This window comes from Daucus carota, chromosome 9 (assembly GCF_001625215.2).
Source record: "Daucus carota subsp. sativus chromosome 9, DH1 v3.0, whole genome shotgun sequence".
Lineage (NCBI taxonomy): Eukaryota > Viridiplantae > Streptophyta > Magnoliopsida > Apiales > Apiaceae > Daucus > Daucus carota.
The window spans coordinates 29574067-29592495 of record NC_030389.2 but is presented as its reverse complement, the minus strand read 5'-3'; the positions used below and the strand labels follow the sequence as shown (position 1 = coordinate 29592495).

Here is an 18429-nt window from a genome sequence, read left to right as displayed (position 1 = left end):
TTAGAGTCTCTCAGAGTGTCAGGATGGGTAAGGGTATTGGGATGTGTGACATAACCCAAAACATGAGCCTCGTGAGCAAGATTTATTGCGTAAGACAAGAAGCAAGGCCCAACAGTAAGACCATCTCTATTCCAACACAAAAGCATGCCTAGCAATGTCTCATTCTGAGAAAACATGAAGTACCGAATTATTACGGCTGATGCAGACTGAAGGTCCTGATCCCAGTTTTAATCAAACAGCTGGTTACCACTGTACCGAAATTCCTTTGCAATTATACTAGATAACTGATCAAGGCTGATAGAGAAATTGGTAGTTTCTGCTTTAGAAGATAGGTTAACATATAAGTGCAGTATCTTGTCTAATGCTTGCACGCCCATTTGTTTTGAACTTCGGATATGTTTTCCTAGATTCTGAACTAAAGATTCTAAACTTTGTTCATGGATGTCATCATTCTCTGCCAGAGGAGAACAAGAAGTAACATTAGTAGGGGGCCCCAATTCTACATCATTCTGGCTTGCAGATGCAGACATTTCATGTTGAAATGTTCCTGGTTCCATCCCAACTGCAGCAGGAAGATCTGGTAAGGATGTGGATCCACGAAAACTACCAGCCTGGAAATTTTCTAACGAGGTCACTTTTCTCTCTGATAACAGCTTCACAATTCTCTCCTTAAGAAAAGGGAAAAGCTTATCAGAAGAAATCAAAACATCCAGAGACTGAATCACGCCTCTCCTAACAAGTACATCGAAGGATGATTGAACGCCATGAACAATAATTTCCCTCCTTTCTGTATCATAGTTATTTACTACAAGGAGCAAAAAATCTAGAAGCGTATGTGTCATTTCAATATATCTGGACATTGAGTTAACCATCAATAGGAATGCAGGCTCAATATTCATAACATTATCCACTTTCTCATCAAAGAAAAGCCAATCATAAAAGAGTGCCAGTTTAACACTAGCCTCCACATAATTCTTCCTACAGCATTTCAATAACCAGCCAATGACAGCCCATCTAGGAATTATGTCCGATAATATAATTTCATTAGGTGGGTGATGGGAACAACAGATAAATCTCACTATGTCAATAAGAAGAGTCTCCTTCTCTGCTATGCCAAGAAACTTCTTTGCAAACCAGACCTGGTACCTTCTGTGATTACCAAACTTGACATCACTAAGCAAAAAGCGCAACTGCGACTCCATTACAGGCGTTATACGAAGCAAAAAGTACCTACTCGATGTCCTTACACGGTAAAGCTGGGAAATATCTCGAAACTCAGGAACTTTAAATTCACTTGGGCTCAACATCAAGTCCTTCCATATGGATCGAAACTCAGGTACATGAACCAGTTCTTGTAAAAGCCTAACAAGATCCCTCCCTATCATCATACACAAACGAAACTGCTCCCTCAAAAGTCTAACACAAAAATCAATCTCTAGTTTTTTTCAACAATTCAACCTTTAAATTGCCCACAAGCCTACAATGATGTGCCAATAGCCTGAGAAATGCATACAAAGCACTGGTCAAAACCAATGGTTCTTCTTCTAACAAACAATCCCATTTAGCCAAAAAAACACGAACCAACTCCGAACACAACCATAAATTCTTATCACTAAAATCCCCACCAACAATTTGCCTCAAGAGGGCCACCAACAAACCCTGAAATCCAATAGCCGAAACATCAATCATTTCCAAAGTAATCCAAATCAGCTGAACCCTAACCGAATCGACAAGCTTTTCATACAATTCATCAACAATCCTCACAAGGGTATTAGTAAAAAACGCATACCCATCAGTGACATGTCACATTTGGGTCCAGTTAGTGCTAAATGAAATGGGCTTAATGTTTTATTATGGGCTGATGTTTTATTATGGGCTTGAGTCGTACTATATATGCTCTGCCAGTCTTCGTTTGTAGGCATGCAAAATGATAATGAAACAGCTTATTTCCCTTTCTTTCTCTGCACTCTAAGTTTACTGTCTTGTTCATTTTTAGAAATAGCTAGCTGTATTACCAGTTTAGTGTTAAATTTCTCTTGTAGTGACAAAGTGGTATCAGAGCAACCCTTGGCCATGTCTGATAAACATTTCAACCCTTCTTCTCTTGTTCATCAACCCAAACCGGTGGTAGAAAATGTTCTCACCTCACTAGAAGACAAACTTGACCAGATGCAGATCTATTTTGAAGAGGAGCAGCATAAAACTGCTGAATCGGTGGAGGAGATCAGAACTCAGGTGGCTCATTTAACGGCTGAAAATCGTGATAGCACTAAACGATTTGATGAGCTCGTCCTGATGTTTAAACAAAGTTTGAAGGGAAAACCACCAGATCCACAGGAAGCTGGTCCTTCTCAACAGCTGGTGAAAAACCCTAATCGCCAAGGAGGGCCCCTCCATTATCCTCCAGGGTTTTTGCCTGCAACACCCACGAATTTTGCTACTTGCACAGCAACGGTTCCTTGGGGAGACAATGGTTTTCAGAAATCTCCAGTGGGTACCCCTCTTAGCTATGAAGCTTCAAACAATATGTCTTCTGTCAACCAAACCCTATTCTCACAAGGGCCACAGGTACGACCCACTCCCCCTGTTTCAAACCCTAATTTGTTGTTCGCCACTAGTGCACCGTACTCTGCACCAGACTACACCTTACCCCCTCTCTTGCACCAGTATTATTCTTCACTGGGTTACCACCCTGATCAGATGTCCACAACCATACCCCAGTTGCTTCACACCCAAACCACTATGCCACAATACCAACAACAAACCACTGTGCCACCTATCTACCCACCACAACCACCACCATACAACGTACCACAGCAACCACCTTACAACCCAACACCACATCAACACCACAACCCACATCATACTTACCACCACCAACATCACACCTTTGTCCCATACAAGTTTCCCAAAATTGATTTTCCCCGTTTTGAGGGAAAAGACCCGAGAGGCTGGATCTCTAAATGTGAGAAATTCTTTCAACTTAACCCAACTCTGGACAACAGGCAACGTGTTGTTTATGCAGCTCTGCATTTAGATGGTGAAGCTGATACATGGTATCAGTCAGTTCAGTTGGAGCAAAAGGATGTGTTATGGGGTGAGTTTGCACGACTGGTGTGTCACCGTTTCACCAAGGGTGGATATGAAAACTTAGAAGGTCAGTTCAACAAGTTGTTACAGAAGGGCAGAGTGGATGAATATATCACTCAATTCGAAGAGCTGAAGAAACATATGGTGATTCAGAACCCAAATTTGAGTGAACTCTATTTTGTGAATAGTTTTTTGAGTGGGCTGAAGGAGGAAATTGCTAGCACCTTGTACCTGCATAAGCCCACCTCCCTTCGAGATGCTAGAGAGAAGGCAAGAGCCCAAGAGTGTGTTATTGAGGCTATGGAGAAACGTGGCAGAACTAGTACTAAACCCTCTTTTACAACCGTCACCAAGAAAGAAAGTCCAAGTACTATAGAAAAGCCAAGGTTCAATACCAGCTCAGGCAGAGCTGATAGTAAGGGGATTAAGCGGTTGTCATATGCAGATTTCAAGGAAAGAATGAGCAAGGGACTCTGCATACATTGTGAAGAGAAATATGTTCCAGGGCACAACTGCAAAAACAAGCAACTGTTTATGTTAGCCACTGAAGAGGAGGAATGTGTGCCTCAGGACAATGGTGAATTAGCCATTATATGGGAAGACCAGGAAGAAGAAACAGAGACTACTATGGAATCTTCTGAATTATCGATTCATGCTATTTCTGGAACTGAAGGAGTGCATACTATCAGTTTCAAAGGGAAGGTCAGCAACACCTTGGTGAGTATGTTAGTTGATAGTGGGTCTACCCACAACTTCATTTCTAAAGCAACTGCAAGAAGACTGGGCTTACAGCTGACGCCATGTTTCCCTGTAGATGTGACAGTAGCAGATGGTGCTGTATTGTCTTGCACACATCAGGTACCTGAGTTGGTATGGGAGATGGCTGGTGAAGTGTTCAAAGCTAAGATGCTAGTATTACCAATTGGAGGCTATGACATTATTCTGGGTGTGAATTGGATGAAGGCAGTGAGTCCTGTAGTTTTTGACTTCCAAGACAACAGCATCACAGTGTCTTGGAGGCAAAAGAAAATTAAATTGTGCCACGAAACAGAGCCTGTAAGGATTCGTTTGGCAAGCGGTAAGGAAAACAAGAAGTGGGTTAATAAGGAGGATGTGTGTTTCTTAATTCAGGTGAGAGCATTGGAAGCAAAGGAGCAATAAGGGAGTACACCACCTGTAATCAGTTCCTTACTCAAGGAATATAAGGATGTATTTGATGAACCAAAGGGGTTGCCTCCACCAAGGTCACATGACCACAAAATTCCTCTCAAACCAGGGAGCTCTCCAGTAAGTTCCAACCCCTACAAATGTCCATATGCACACAAGGCAGAAATCGAGAAGATTGTAAAAGAAATGCTGCAAAACGGGATTGTCCGGCATAGTAGTTCACCATATGCCTCTCCGGTGTTATTGGTGAAGAAAAAAGATTCCACATGGAGACTCTGTGTTGACTACAGGTCACTCAACAATATTACGGAGAAAAATCAGTTTCCAATCCCTGTGATCGAGGAAATGCTTTCGGAGTTGAAAGGCAGTCGGGTGTATACGAAATTGGACTTGAGGAGCGGATATCACCAGATTCGAGTTGACCCTGCGGATATCCCAAAAACAGCTTTCAAGACGCATCAAGGACATTATGAATTTATGGTGATGCCATTCGGCCTTACCAACGCCCCTGCAACCTTCCAGAGCCTTATGAATGAAGTGTTCAGTGAATATATTCGTGATTTTGTGCTGGTATTCTTTGACGACATACTCGTGTATAGCACCAGTTTGGAGCAGCATGAGAAGCATCTAAGGCTGGTGTTGGAACTTTTAAGGAAGCATACGCTGTTTGTAAAGGAATCCAAATGTGAATTCGCAAAGGACAGTGTCGAATATCTGGGGCATATTATAACAAAGGAAGGTGTGAAGGCAAATGATGAGAAGATTAGAGCTATGGTAAACTGGCCTGTTCCGAAAGATTTGAAAGCACTAAGAGGGTTCTTGGGTTTAACAGGATATTATAGGCGCTTCGTAGCCCACTATGGCTTAATCAGTAAGCCATTGACTCAATTGTTGAAAAAAGGCGCATTCAAATGGTGCCCTGAAGCTGAGGACGCCTTTAATCTGCTCAAGGGTGCAATGGGAACCACCCCAGTATTAGCCATGCCCGATTTTAAAAAACCTTTTGTGCTGGAAACCGATGCTTGCAACGTTGGGGTTGGGGCTGTTTTAATGCAAGAAGGCCGCCCAATTGCTTACTTAAGTAAGGTACTAGCTGTTAGACACTTGGGGTTGTCCACGTACGAAAAAGAGTTGATGGCAATAATCATGGCTGTGCAGAAATGGAGATACTATTTACTGGGGCACCACTTTATCATCAAGACGGACCACGAGGCTCTAAAGCATCTTATGGAGCAGAAACTAACCACCATATTGCAGCACAAGTGGCTTTCGAAACTACTGGGATATGATTATACTGTAGTGTACAAGAAGGGCAAGGATAATCTAGTTGCAGACGCCCTGTCTAGATGCCATGAGGAACCGGTAACATGTAAACTGATATCTGTGGTTATTCCAAAATGGAAGACAGAGCTTAAGGAAAGTTGGAATGGTGATGTGCTGGCCCAGGACCTCTTTACAGCACTGATGACTGGGGAACAGAACACCTTGGGAGTTAAATTGGTGGATGGAGAACTAATGAAGGATGGGAGATGGTTTGTTGGAACGGGAAACCAGTTACGAAACCAAATTATAGAAAATACACACAGCAGCCCTGAAGGCGGCCATTCAGGTGTTGTAGTCACAACTAAGAGAATTGAGGAGAAGTTTTTCTGGCCAACCCTTAAAAAAGAAGTGGCAGAGTTTGTCAAAAGCTGCGATGTGTGCCAGAGGTGCAAGCCAGAACATAACCCACCGCCTGGCCTCCTTCAACCCCTGCCAATCCCTAATCAAGCATGGGAAACAATTTCAATGGATTTTATCGAGGGTTTACCCAGGTCAGAAGGAAAGGAGTCTATACTAGTAATTGTGGACAAGTTGACTAAATACGGTCATTTTGTGGCTCTTCATCACCCCTTCACAGCAGAAGTAGTGGCCCAGAAGGTGTTAGACAGTGTTATTAAGTTGCATGGTCCTCCAAAGGTAATCATATCAGACCGAGACACTATCTTTGTTAGCTCTTTCTGGAGTGAGTTGTTTAAGGCAATGGGTACCAAGTGTCACCTCAGCACAGCCTACCATCCACAGACGGATGGGCAGACCGAGAGAGTTAACCAATGCCTCGAAATGTATTTGAGATGCATGGCCGGACAGAAGCCCAACCAGTGGAGCCAGTGGTTACCAATGGCTGAGTTTTGGTACAATACTTGCCACCACTCATCCTTGGGAATGTCACCGTTTAAAGCCTTGTACGGCCAAGAACCACCAACTGTGCAATACCAGTCACCAGGGATCACGAATCCTGGAGTAAAGCAATTTGTTAAGGATAGAAATGAGGTTAAGCACTTGCTGAGGGAAAATTTACTGAAGGCGCAGGAACGCATGAAGTGGTATGCTGATCGGAAAAGGGTAGACAGACAGTTCACAGTGGGTGATGAAGTATTTCTGAAGCTTCAGCCTTATCGACAGTCGTCTGTGGTGTTGAGAAAGAGTCAGAAGCTGGCTGCAAAATACTATGGACCTTATAAGGTCACCAAAAGGGTGGGAAGTGTAGCATACCAGCTTGAATTGCCAGCAGGGTCAAAGGTCCATAACGTGTTTCACGTTTCTCAACTGAAGTTGAAAATTGGTAAGAAAAAGGTAGTGCAGTCTGTGTTACCAGGGTTAGACACAGACGGGACATTCAAGGTGTTGCCCACAGCAATTCTGGATAGACAGTTGGTGAAAAGGCACAACAAACCTGCAACTATGGTATTGGTTCAATGGACCAGTGGAGGAAGAGATGATGCTACTTGGGAATTTTGGGAAGATATCCAGAAGAAATTTCCTGAATTCGATCCTTGGGGACAAGGATCAGTCTAAGTGGGGGGTATTGTTACATTTGGGTCCAGTTAGTGCTAAATGAAATGGGCTTAATGTTTTATTATGGGCTGATGTTTTATTATGGGCTTGAGTCGTACTATATATGCTCTGCCAGTCTTCGTTTGTAGGCATGCAAAATGATAATGAAACAGCTTATTTCCCTTTCTTTCTCTGCACTCTAAGTTTACTGTCTTGTTCATTTTTAGAAATAGCTAGCTGTATTACCAGTTTAGTGTTAAATTTCTCTTGTAGTGACATGACAATACCATGTAAGTGCTTAATATGCACATTGCCCATCCGGGGTTCACATAAAATCCCATAAATAATTGCCTTGTTAATATCAAAATACTCCGATTCGTTACGACATTTTAGCGAGAAGGGGGGATTTAACTGAGATTCAAGAAGCTCAAACGCTTCTCTTAAAGAGGTTTCAAGCAAGTTATCAGCTTCGTGGGGTGCTCCAACAATCAGTCTTGAACCCATACAGAGAGAGTCTTTGTAAGTTACTCTCCGATCAAACCCAATCTGAGAAGTGAGAACCTCCGTTAAAATTAAAAGGGAATTTACAAAAAAACCATCTTAATTTTTTATAATTTAATATTCTTTTAAAAACATTTATAATTTTTTTTATTATAGTAGCCAAATACAAATCTGAATTTTATCAATATCCGAATCCGATCCGAGACGGAAAATACCTAAAAATGAAGATTCGAACCGGATCGAAGTTAGATTTGGATCGGATTCGAGTATACCTGATACCCAACTTTTTTTTCAATTAAGATTGGATTTGGATATGTCCAAAATGTCGAAATCAGAAACCCGAAATGAAAATTTAAATTTATTAATACTTAACCATTAATTTTCAAATACACTAACATTCCTCATACATGATTATAATATATACATAATTAATACTTAAAATACATCAATCTATTTATATCACAATTCCTGAACGATGCCACGTCAAGAAATCCACGTAATTCATAAAATACCACGTCATAAAGCCACATATTTTAATTATGCCACATCAGCGCCATCTAATCAACTGATTTATATATGTCAAGTTTTAGACAGTCCCACAAATTATGCATGCATTCTTGCTTTTGATTTTAATTGTCTTAAATAAAAATCATTCCCATCCTAATTATTAGCATATTTTTTAAATGTAGTTATTGACTTCCTCTATCTCTAATTTAAATATGAAAAGACTTCTCAAGTACTCTCCAAGATATGAAACTAATCATCATTAATTATTTTTAAATTCAAAATCAAATCAATTCTTATCATTTATTTTAAAAATTCAAATTCATCGGTATCTCTCTCATCTTTTTTATTTTTCTTCTCCTCTCTAAGTATGGTTTCAAGCTCTATGTTAATTGAATAATTAGTATAACTTGCACGTGAAATTTATTTCATACAATTAATACTAATTGTAACAGACTTTACTTTACTTATTATGATTCTTTTAATTGATTTCATATGTATGTGTATATATCCATATATTTGCGTATCTATAATTGTAATTAATTACTTCCTATTTCTCTCTGATTAAATATGGGAAGACTTCCTAAGCACTCTGAAGACTTTATAGTACGATGTTGCATGAAAAATTAAAAATTTAAAAATATAATTATCTCTTAAATTACTGATTGCCTTTTCCTAAAATATTTAAAATTAAAATTTATTTAAAAAAATTTCAAACAATAATTTTCTTATCTTTATACATTTAATTTATTCCCAACTACATGTATATTTTGTATATTTATCTATTTATAATTGTAATTGTTAGCTTCTTATCTCTTTCAAATTAAACATGGAAAGACTTCCTAAGCACTTAGAAGATTTTTTGTATGATACTGCATTAAAAATTCAATATATTGAAACAGTGATTACTTCCTCTTAAACTGCTAATCGTCTTTTCTTAAAATATTTAAAAATAAAGTAGAGTTAAAATATTTTCATAAGATTATACAAAAAAGAATAAGGTATTGATGCACCATTAAATATGTCATACTTTAAAAAAATTATGATTCGACTATCGTTTTGTTAAATTTATTTATGTGTTATTGTTTTTTTCATTATTTTATTTTTTTTCAATTTTAATAAAGTAATTCTTATATATAAAAAATTTGAGATACGTCATTATATATGTTTTACTCTCTAATTTTTTATTTTAAAATAAATATGAAATTAGTTCAAATTTATATATCACAGTAACAGAGCGTCGTAATGGTAAAGTGTGTGAAGCAGCATTTAGTTTATATTTAAGCATGCTCAATCAGCTGCATAATCGGTGTTTTTTAAATATTTAATTGGTTTGAATTCTTTTTAGTTTTGTTTGAAGAATAATATCTTTTGAGGATCGAGAATTGTAAGCTTAGAAGGCACATGTAGTCAGTGTGTAGCTTTGCTTGATTATATGCATGATTGGTGCTTCAGAATAAAGAGTGAATTTCATTTGTTTCTTTCCATTACCATCTAAAAATTTGAATTCAAAGTAAGTATTTGAAAAATTGAAATCATATTGGTTGTCTCTCTTCAATTTGATATTCAAATTTCCTTGATTATAGCTTTCGTTGAACAATAGTATGACAATATTTAAAACAATGATTTTATTTATAGCATTAGACATAGTTATTTATTTAATTTGCTCATTTATTCACACGGAATCGTATAGTTATATATTTCATATCAAAATAATATGAGAATAATCTATAAATTTTTTATATTGTTCCAGACTTGATCGTGATGGATATGTATAGCTTCTAGATCTCTCATTATAACATCTTCAAGAATGCTGAATAATCGTACTATAATATTTGGATTTTTATGAAATAATAATATAATAAGTATTTGAGATTATGCTCGAATTCTTTATAGACTATGAGGTTATCATTCTGACTATATTTATTTTGGATTATATATATTTTTTTAATTTTATTCTTCATTTGGGATTCTTTGATAGTTTAATTTTCTATTCTTAATCACAAAAATTATTTTACTACATCACAAAAAACCAAATACAATATCAAGACACCCGTGCGCGGAGCGCGGGCAAGAAAAGCTAGTTAATAATTATTTTAAAGAAAGAATTGCACGCATCTCATAACCATGCATTGAATGTTTATCATGTCTCACTTATTTTTTCCACGAAGTGAAAATTGATTTTAATTTGATGAACTTATAATATATAATATTATATATTCAATATGACATATCTTTGGTTTAATTATTAACTAGAATAAATATTTTTATGAATATTAGATCATGTCTAAATTGTATTATATTATCAGGATTTTATATCAAACTGACCCCCGTTGCGTCAAAACATCTCAGTTGACTCACTCATGTCACCGGGGATTCATTTATGCCAATATCAATCAAATATATATTATTTTATCCACATTATCATACCTCTTTATTTAATCATTTATAAAAAAATCAGCCGTTTGTTTTTTTACAACAAACCACTTCGAGTACGGTAGTAATTGTCTCTAGCTATTATCAAAATAATACGGGAATTTCTAAAGCAACATATTATCATTTATCTAGTGAACTTATTTCTAGATAGTAGATGACTTCTTTATCCTTTATCTTCGTATCTTTCTTCTATTCATGTGCGAGCGTAGTATTATTTACATGTCCTCCTAAATGTCAAGTTGTCATCTTTTACTATATAACAGATAGGGTTGTCTTTAAATTTAGACTTACAGATATCATTTATTACTAACCAGCTTCCATATTCTGATGAACAACAATCTTGATCATCCTTCAGATATTGATGAGCTGCTTTTACTGATGACATCACTTATCAAATCTTGATCAGCTTCTATATCATATCTTCACAATCATTGAATCAGTATTTTGAACATGTATGTTGAATCCTATGACGCTAATAGCACTTTTTAAAAAAAATCAAGCATGAAGTTTCTAGGCCTGCATCATGAAAATGCTTTCCCCTTGGGCTTTTACATAGAGAAGTACTATAGGGCTTCTATAATTAGACAAATTTGAGTTTGCTTGCGCCAGTACACTATAAAGTTGTATATGTAGTCTCCCCTTGCACCGTCACAAGGGATTGTGGGCGTAAGGGACTCTTTTTTAGTTAAATTACAACCTTTGATGTCTATGCATAGGAAGATTTCACTATATATACACGTAAGCAGTTCATACTTAGACGTACATTTAAGCTTGCTGACGCCACCACACGATACATTTATGTAGGGCACAAGGGCCTTTATACTTAGCCATTTTAGTTAAGGTCTTTTGTACCAATACACTTACACACACACATATATGTAGAATGTAGTGTATGTATATAATCAATTTCTTTGGTGCTAATAGTCAAATTTGACTTTATTGAATACTTCGACTCTAATAAATTGAAGGGCGCATGACTTGATTATTTCTTTGATTTTTTTTGACTTGATCGATAAATACGATGGACAACTTCGTACATGTTGATGTTTAGTGCACCGGTCTGATTCACAAATGACTAACATTGAATTCGAAATTTGTACTATCTCTGTCAGCTACCATTGATCCATCCATTTCGAGTTAGAAATGTTTCAGAATTTGATTACGAATGATCAATTATGATATTGGAATTCACTAGCACTTCATACTGAGTCGATAGACAACTTCAGAGCTGTAAAATAGGTTGTACTCTATTCTTCACTAGGCCTGAACATATTAATGAATTGATTTCAATAATTCCGTAATTGCTTCAATTTCCTTGATTATCTTTTTATGTATTTTCATGTTCGTTAATCAATCGATTCTTGTATCATACTTATTTATTTTTTTCATATTAGGCAAATGAATTTTTTTGTAACTAAATTATTTACCTTTTTAGAAACTTGTCACTAAACAAAATATATATTTATTATAAGCACTAACGTTATATCTTCATTTCATTTTAGCCTTTCCGTTAACTACTTAACGGGAAATTCAAAATTTCTAAAATATATATGAAAAAAAATCAAGAAAAACCGATAAAAGTTAGGAAAAATTTTTAAAATCCATTTTTCTAAAAATACCAAAAAAATTGAAAAATAAAAAAACATTTTTCAGATTTTTTTTCAATTTTTGAATTTTTCTTTCAAATTTTTTGGGCAAAATTTTAAAATTACAATTCGGATCAAAATCTTAAAATTTTGATTGGATTTACAAACCATATTATTCAATCTCGCTAATAATAAAATTTCTAAAAATTTATCTAAGATTTTTTTATTTTCAATCATTTATACCATTTCTCATTTATAGTTCAAAATCTATTCAGAATTTGAAGTAGTGATTTTACACTATAAATGAGATTTGTTTTTTCATATTTTTTGAATATTGAGATTTTTTTCGTACTTGTTTTCAAAATTTTCCGATTTTTTCCCAATTTTTTTTATTTTTCAAAGTTTTTTTTAAAAAAAGGGTGTTTTTTAGAAAATGATATTTTAATCAACACATAAGAAAATGATATTTTAAAAAAGGGTAATTTTTTTGAAAATCATTTAATGAAAAGGAGTTGATTAATTATATTGTATAATAAAAAAATTGTATTGGTTAAAATAATTCTATTTTCTGAGTGGTTAACTATTGGTTAACTACATAAGGTGGTAGAAGGAAAGTTGAAGAATGAATATTATTGGTCTAAAATTTAAGAATGACCTCTGATTGGTCCTAAAATAATTCCTCTTTTCTCATTGGTTAACCGATATTCCAATAAAGTTATACTGTGTACATGATGGATTATGTAAAATTCGTTAGTGTATTTTGTATTTTTAATAATCTTTGCATGATTCATTGAGATGTTAAATTAAGAATTTATTAGTATACTGGGGCTCCATGCCCCGAGATAGAATCAAATATCAGATAAGTTCTCATTTAATATTTAATTTTTATGTATCATAGTTGGTATGAGTCTTGTTGTATTCAACTCTCCCCACAATGTTCTTATTTTTCTTTTTTACGACATTAATCTATGAGATTTTGATAGAATATTTTTGAATTTTTTGGGATGAACCTCAAATAATCTATGAGATTTTTTTTCGCTCGTACAAGATTTTTAATAGACTATACTTGAATTCTTTTGGGGTGGGCATCATATTTTCCTCACTATTAATTTTTTTTCTTAAGCATAATCTACAATATTTTGATAGAGATACTTGAATTTTTTAAGATGGGCATCAAATATATGATTTTTTTTCACTGTTACTTTCTTTTCTCGAGCATAATCAATGAGATGGAGTATATGTTAGGTCCAGATATGATTGTAGAAGGGGGGGTTGAATACAATCAGTACCAAATCGTCGCGGAAGTGAATCTGATTGAATATGATTTGTTAATCAGATTATAATTAATTAATATAACAATGTTTGAAGTCGTTATATAATTAAAATGGTTCAGTTTTAATGTCCACTAAAGTTCGTAGAATAAATTCGACAGGGTATATTCTAGATTTAGTGATTAAAACAACCGGGTTATCAAAGCACAGAAAACTGTGGATATAACGATCAAGCAAGTTACAAACAACTTGAAATCTTTACAAATGCTTTGAATACAAAGTGAATGAACACTAAAAATGAAGGATGCAATGCCATATTTATAGGCAAAGCATTTGTACTTGTAAGACAATTGAAAGACAAAACAATTGTGAGTAGCAAAGACAAAGTAGAAAGGGCAAGACAATTTTAGATTGCCTTGCAAGCACAAGACACAGCAGAAAGACAATTTTAAGGCTAGCAAGACAATTCAGAGCTCGGTCAGACAATCTCCATTCGGTCAGACAATCAAGGATTGTCTTGCTGATCTTCATTCGGTCAGACAATCAAGGATTGTCTTGCTGATCTTCATTCGGTCAGACAATCTTAGATTGTCTGGGAAGCCACAGCCATTGTCTTGCAGACAATTTATCTCGGTCAGACAATGCCTAATTGTCTTGGCAGAAATGTTCTTTCGGCCAGACAATCAAAGATTGTCTTGGCAAAGCATATTCGGGCAGACAATCTTGATTGTCTTGCAGAGTATCATTCGGGCAGACAATCTTGATTGTCTTGACAGTTGAAATATTCGGTAAGACAATCTTGATTGTCTTGCTGAGCTTGAGTGGATGATTGATTGTAATTTGTAGATTATATTTAAATAGAAAATTATCCACTTAATTAATTTAATCATATAAATTCATAAATTAAATTAATTCGAGAGTGAATTAATTTTAACAAATAAATTACATAATTAATTTAATTATTTTGAGAAGTGAAATAATAATCTATTTAAATATTTAATCACCTATTCATCAGTAGAATTGCTTCCGTCTTCTTTAAACATTAATAACTCCGTCTTGATCAGTCGAACGAACGAACCACCAACTCTGCTTGACTTCAAATATTCAATTTGAATAACTGATACACAGATGTACTGTCTGGTTCATCTGTATCTAGTTAAATCAAATATTCTTTGTCAAATAAACATTAAGAATTGATTTGTTCGTCGAGTATTCGTCTTGTAAGTACTTCTTCATTAAATGGAATCTTCTGATAAAATAAAGTATAGAAACTTTATATCTTCTGAACTCCTGGACGTGCCACAAAAGATTATTTGTGCACTGAGGCTTGAACATATTAATGAACTTCTTTCAGTGGTGTGCAGCAGCATCCTGGAATTTATCTGACATATAATTCCCATAAATCATTTGACGTTCTTCGTACGGATTCCGTTGACTTGCTATTTACTGAGCTTTCTTATCTGAGTTGAATTGTACCTCTTTAAATACAAATAGGCTGAACATATGCCTTTCAATCTCCCCCTATTTGTTTGTTAACATAACATGCAAATTTCCTAGAGGATAACTCAACTAACAGATAAGACAAAGATTTAAACAAAGGAATGTAAATAGCAAAAGTTTATGGCTTGCATTAAACATTAAACCATGATCATAAATAGATTACAAAAGGATGTTCCTTGAACATATCTAACAAAATATCCTAATCAATCTATTCACTCAGAACGAGTGACTTCTCCTTCTTCAGCATCTGAACAGTGAATAATTGGAGTAGAAGGCTCATTCTGAGTAGGCTCTTCAGCTGCAGTGGATTCTCCACGCTTCTTTCTTTCACGAGCCAAAGAGAGATAATATTGAACCTCAATATCCACAGGGTCTTCGATGAAATCTGCTGGCTGAGATTGGTTGATATACTTCATCTTCCTGAAGTATTGTTGAATGTTTCTCCTTGTGCAGTAGTTTACAATCTCAGTATCAGCATCAGCTTTGGCCTTAGTAGCGAAGCCCTTGGTACGTAGAATTGTTGATACAAGAACCAACTGACTAACATCATACTTAAGAAGATGTTGGTGGTCCAGGTAGAAGGTTCCAAATTTTCTCTCGTGAATGAACTTGACACAGTAAGGCTTTCTGACAACTTGTGGACTGTTATGAATAGCACAATCCATAAGTCTGTCACGAAGGAGTTCATTCATATTTGAGCTGCGTCTGATCTTGTTACGAATCACCCAGATTTCAGTTAGAGATAGAAACTTGAATAAATCAATTGAAACCCTGAATGTTCCGTTTCTCTGAGTAGAAATAATGATCTCCCATTCATTGAGAAGATTCTTGACACCAATAGTTATATATTCTAACTCGAGAGCAAGAGCACGCATAAACATATCTTCATTAGGGTTAGCCTCTCTCAGGTCATAAATGAAGGATTTGAACTTACCATCATTGAAAGGTTCCCTTTGAGGTCCAGAGAGGATTTGTCTTGCAATATCCCAGCTTTCACCAACTTTCCTGGAGATATCCTCTCTCTTTTCCTTGCACTTAGCATCCCACAGTTTCTGTTTCTCCAGCTTGACCAACTCATCAGTTGTCCTCTTTTCATCCACCAGTTTCTGCAGTTCCTGAAGCTTTGCTTTGCTAGCTTCATGTTGAGCTTTAAACATTTTGACCTTTTCCATGTGCTCAGGGTCCACAGACTGGTCTTCATTGAAAAGAAAGCCTTCCTCGAAACGACCTTCTTCCTCAGCTTCAAAATAAGCAGAATCAAATGCATCATCATCATCAACATCTTCAGGAATATTGTCATAATCCTGATTAGTGAAGATGTTCTCAGTTTCAGGCATTTTGCCTTTAGATTTGCTAGCTGCAGAAGAATCCTTTTTACTTGCTCCTTCTCCACCCTTATCACTCCTATCAGTCTCACCACCTTTATCACCCCTATCAGCAGCATCAGCATTGCTGTCATCCTTATCTTTGTCATCCTTATCCTTCTCCCCCTTAGTTGAGGGATCCTCTGGAGTAGACTGAGATGCTGACGGATTGATCTTTAAGTGTTGAACAACTTGAGCCAAAGTGTGCTCCAAGTTGTCAAGCTTCGTCAGACAGAGCTCCTGAGTTGTATCAAATTTGTCCATCCTAGAGTGAATGCCCCGAACATGATCATCCAATTCCTTTTTCAGAGAAGTAAAGGAGGGATCAACAACTTTCTCTTGCAGAGTCACCAGCTCTCCACTTCTGAATCTTGCATTCTCAGCATTCAACCTTTCTATCTCAGCCCTCAGAGCAGCCATTTGTTCCTGTAGCAGATCTGTGTTGGTGTGTGCACTCACCTCACGAACACTCAAAGATTTTTCACTATCCTCTCGTGCATGTGTTTCGCTCGGTGTTTGCCTGATTTCACTCGTAGTTTTCACACCGTCACCAGTACCTGTATAGACAACCATAGTTCCCTGAGATGGAACTGTAGATTGTGAAGGAACAAATTGTCCTTCAGATGCCTGTGAAGGCTGATGTACTTGCAGGTTGCCAAGTATAGCCTGATCCAAAAAGAAAGAGTGATCAGAAAGTTTTTCATATGACAATTTTTGAATATCTGTGCTCTCTCTAAGTGAAGAATTAAAAGACAAAGGTTCAACTAGCGTGAGTGCTAGTTGTGTGCTTGACTCTTTACAGGATACCGCGATCGGACGGCCAATTTCAATAAATGCATTCTGTGGAGAGAATGAATCTAGAGACTGTATATTTATCATGTCAGTGTCCAAATCCTTTTGGGAGGAAATGGATGTGGCTGCAGTTGTCTCCGGTTCTGCCACCCTTTGCTTCTTATGAGACAGAGCTGCGGGTTCTCTCAGAATTGCACTCCCACTCCGTTTCCGGGCTACCTTTCGAACAACTGGTGTATGAGTAGTGTCGGTTGATGTGTTTGACGAAGAATCAGTTGTTGAAACGAAAACGTCAGCTTGGTTATGAACCTGGGTGTTTACAGGTTCAATGCTGGGAGTCTGGAAATCAAATCCAATATCACAATCAAAATCTGCAATATCAATATTAAAGGTATCAGTGAGATTAGAAAGTACCTGAGCTACCTGTAAATCAACCCTGAAGTCCTGTAGGCCAGGATTGATAGCAGAATCAGCAGCCAGTGGCTGAGAGGTTGATTGAGGTTGAGGAATGGTATGTGTATGTGTAGGTGAAGGTGTTGGTTCAGATTGAGAGGGAAGAATGGAGGCTTGTTGGTCTGGGAAGAAGTTGTATTGTGGAGGGGATTGGTGTTGAGATTGGTGAGGAGAATTGTATGAAGATTGGTGAGGTGATTGTTGTGGTGAATTGTAAGGAGGGTTGTAGGGAGAGTAATGTGAGGATTGGCTGGATGACTGATAGTCTTGAAGTAGTTGAAGTGGTTGATAGTTTTGAGGAGGTGATTGTTGTTGCGGTTGTTCTTGTTGTTGAGTTTGTTGTTGGTGTTGTGGTTGATATTGTTGCTGTTGTAGTGGTTCTGGAACTTGTACTGGCTGAAAAGGAACACTGAATTGCTCGAGCATGAATGGAGTCACCACCAGTGGTACATTATCATGCTTTTTCTTGTTGACCAGCCTAGTTTGGATCTTGGCACAAGTCCTCTGAATAGGAACAACAGGAGAATCGACGTACATGTGCCTATCATCAGCATTCATCTTATCATTCATAAACAACATCAGGAATCTGGGGTAGAAGCATTCAACTTTGTCATTCCTCTGAATTGATCTCTGTGTAACAGACCCCATCTTTCTGATAATATCCCTCAGCAATATCTTCCCAAAATTGATTCGACGGTTATAAGCTATGCTGAATCCAAATATTTGCAGCATTGAAGATATATTCCCAAAGTTCTTTCGATTAGTGGGAGCAAACACCTTGGCAAGGGTGTCAAAGAACACATCCCATTCAGCCTTCAGATTTCCCTTTGACATCTTCGGGAGAAAAATCTGACCTTGATAGTGAATATCCTGAAAGAATTATCTCAGTTCATCCTCTGAGGGATCTGGCTCAAAGTTGTCCCTTGGAAGTCCTAAGATTCGGTTCAC

At 36.6% G+C, this 18429-nt stretch overlaps 1 pseudogene; it reads right to left on the bottom strand.

The window, feature by feature from the left end:
• Positions 1-227: 227 nt before the first annotated feature.
• LOC108203341 (uncharacterized) lies at positions 228-1795 on the bottom strand (annotated as a pseudogene).
• Positions 1796-18429: the final 16634 nt, after the last annotated feature.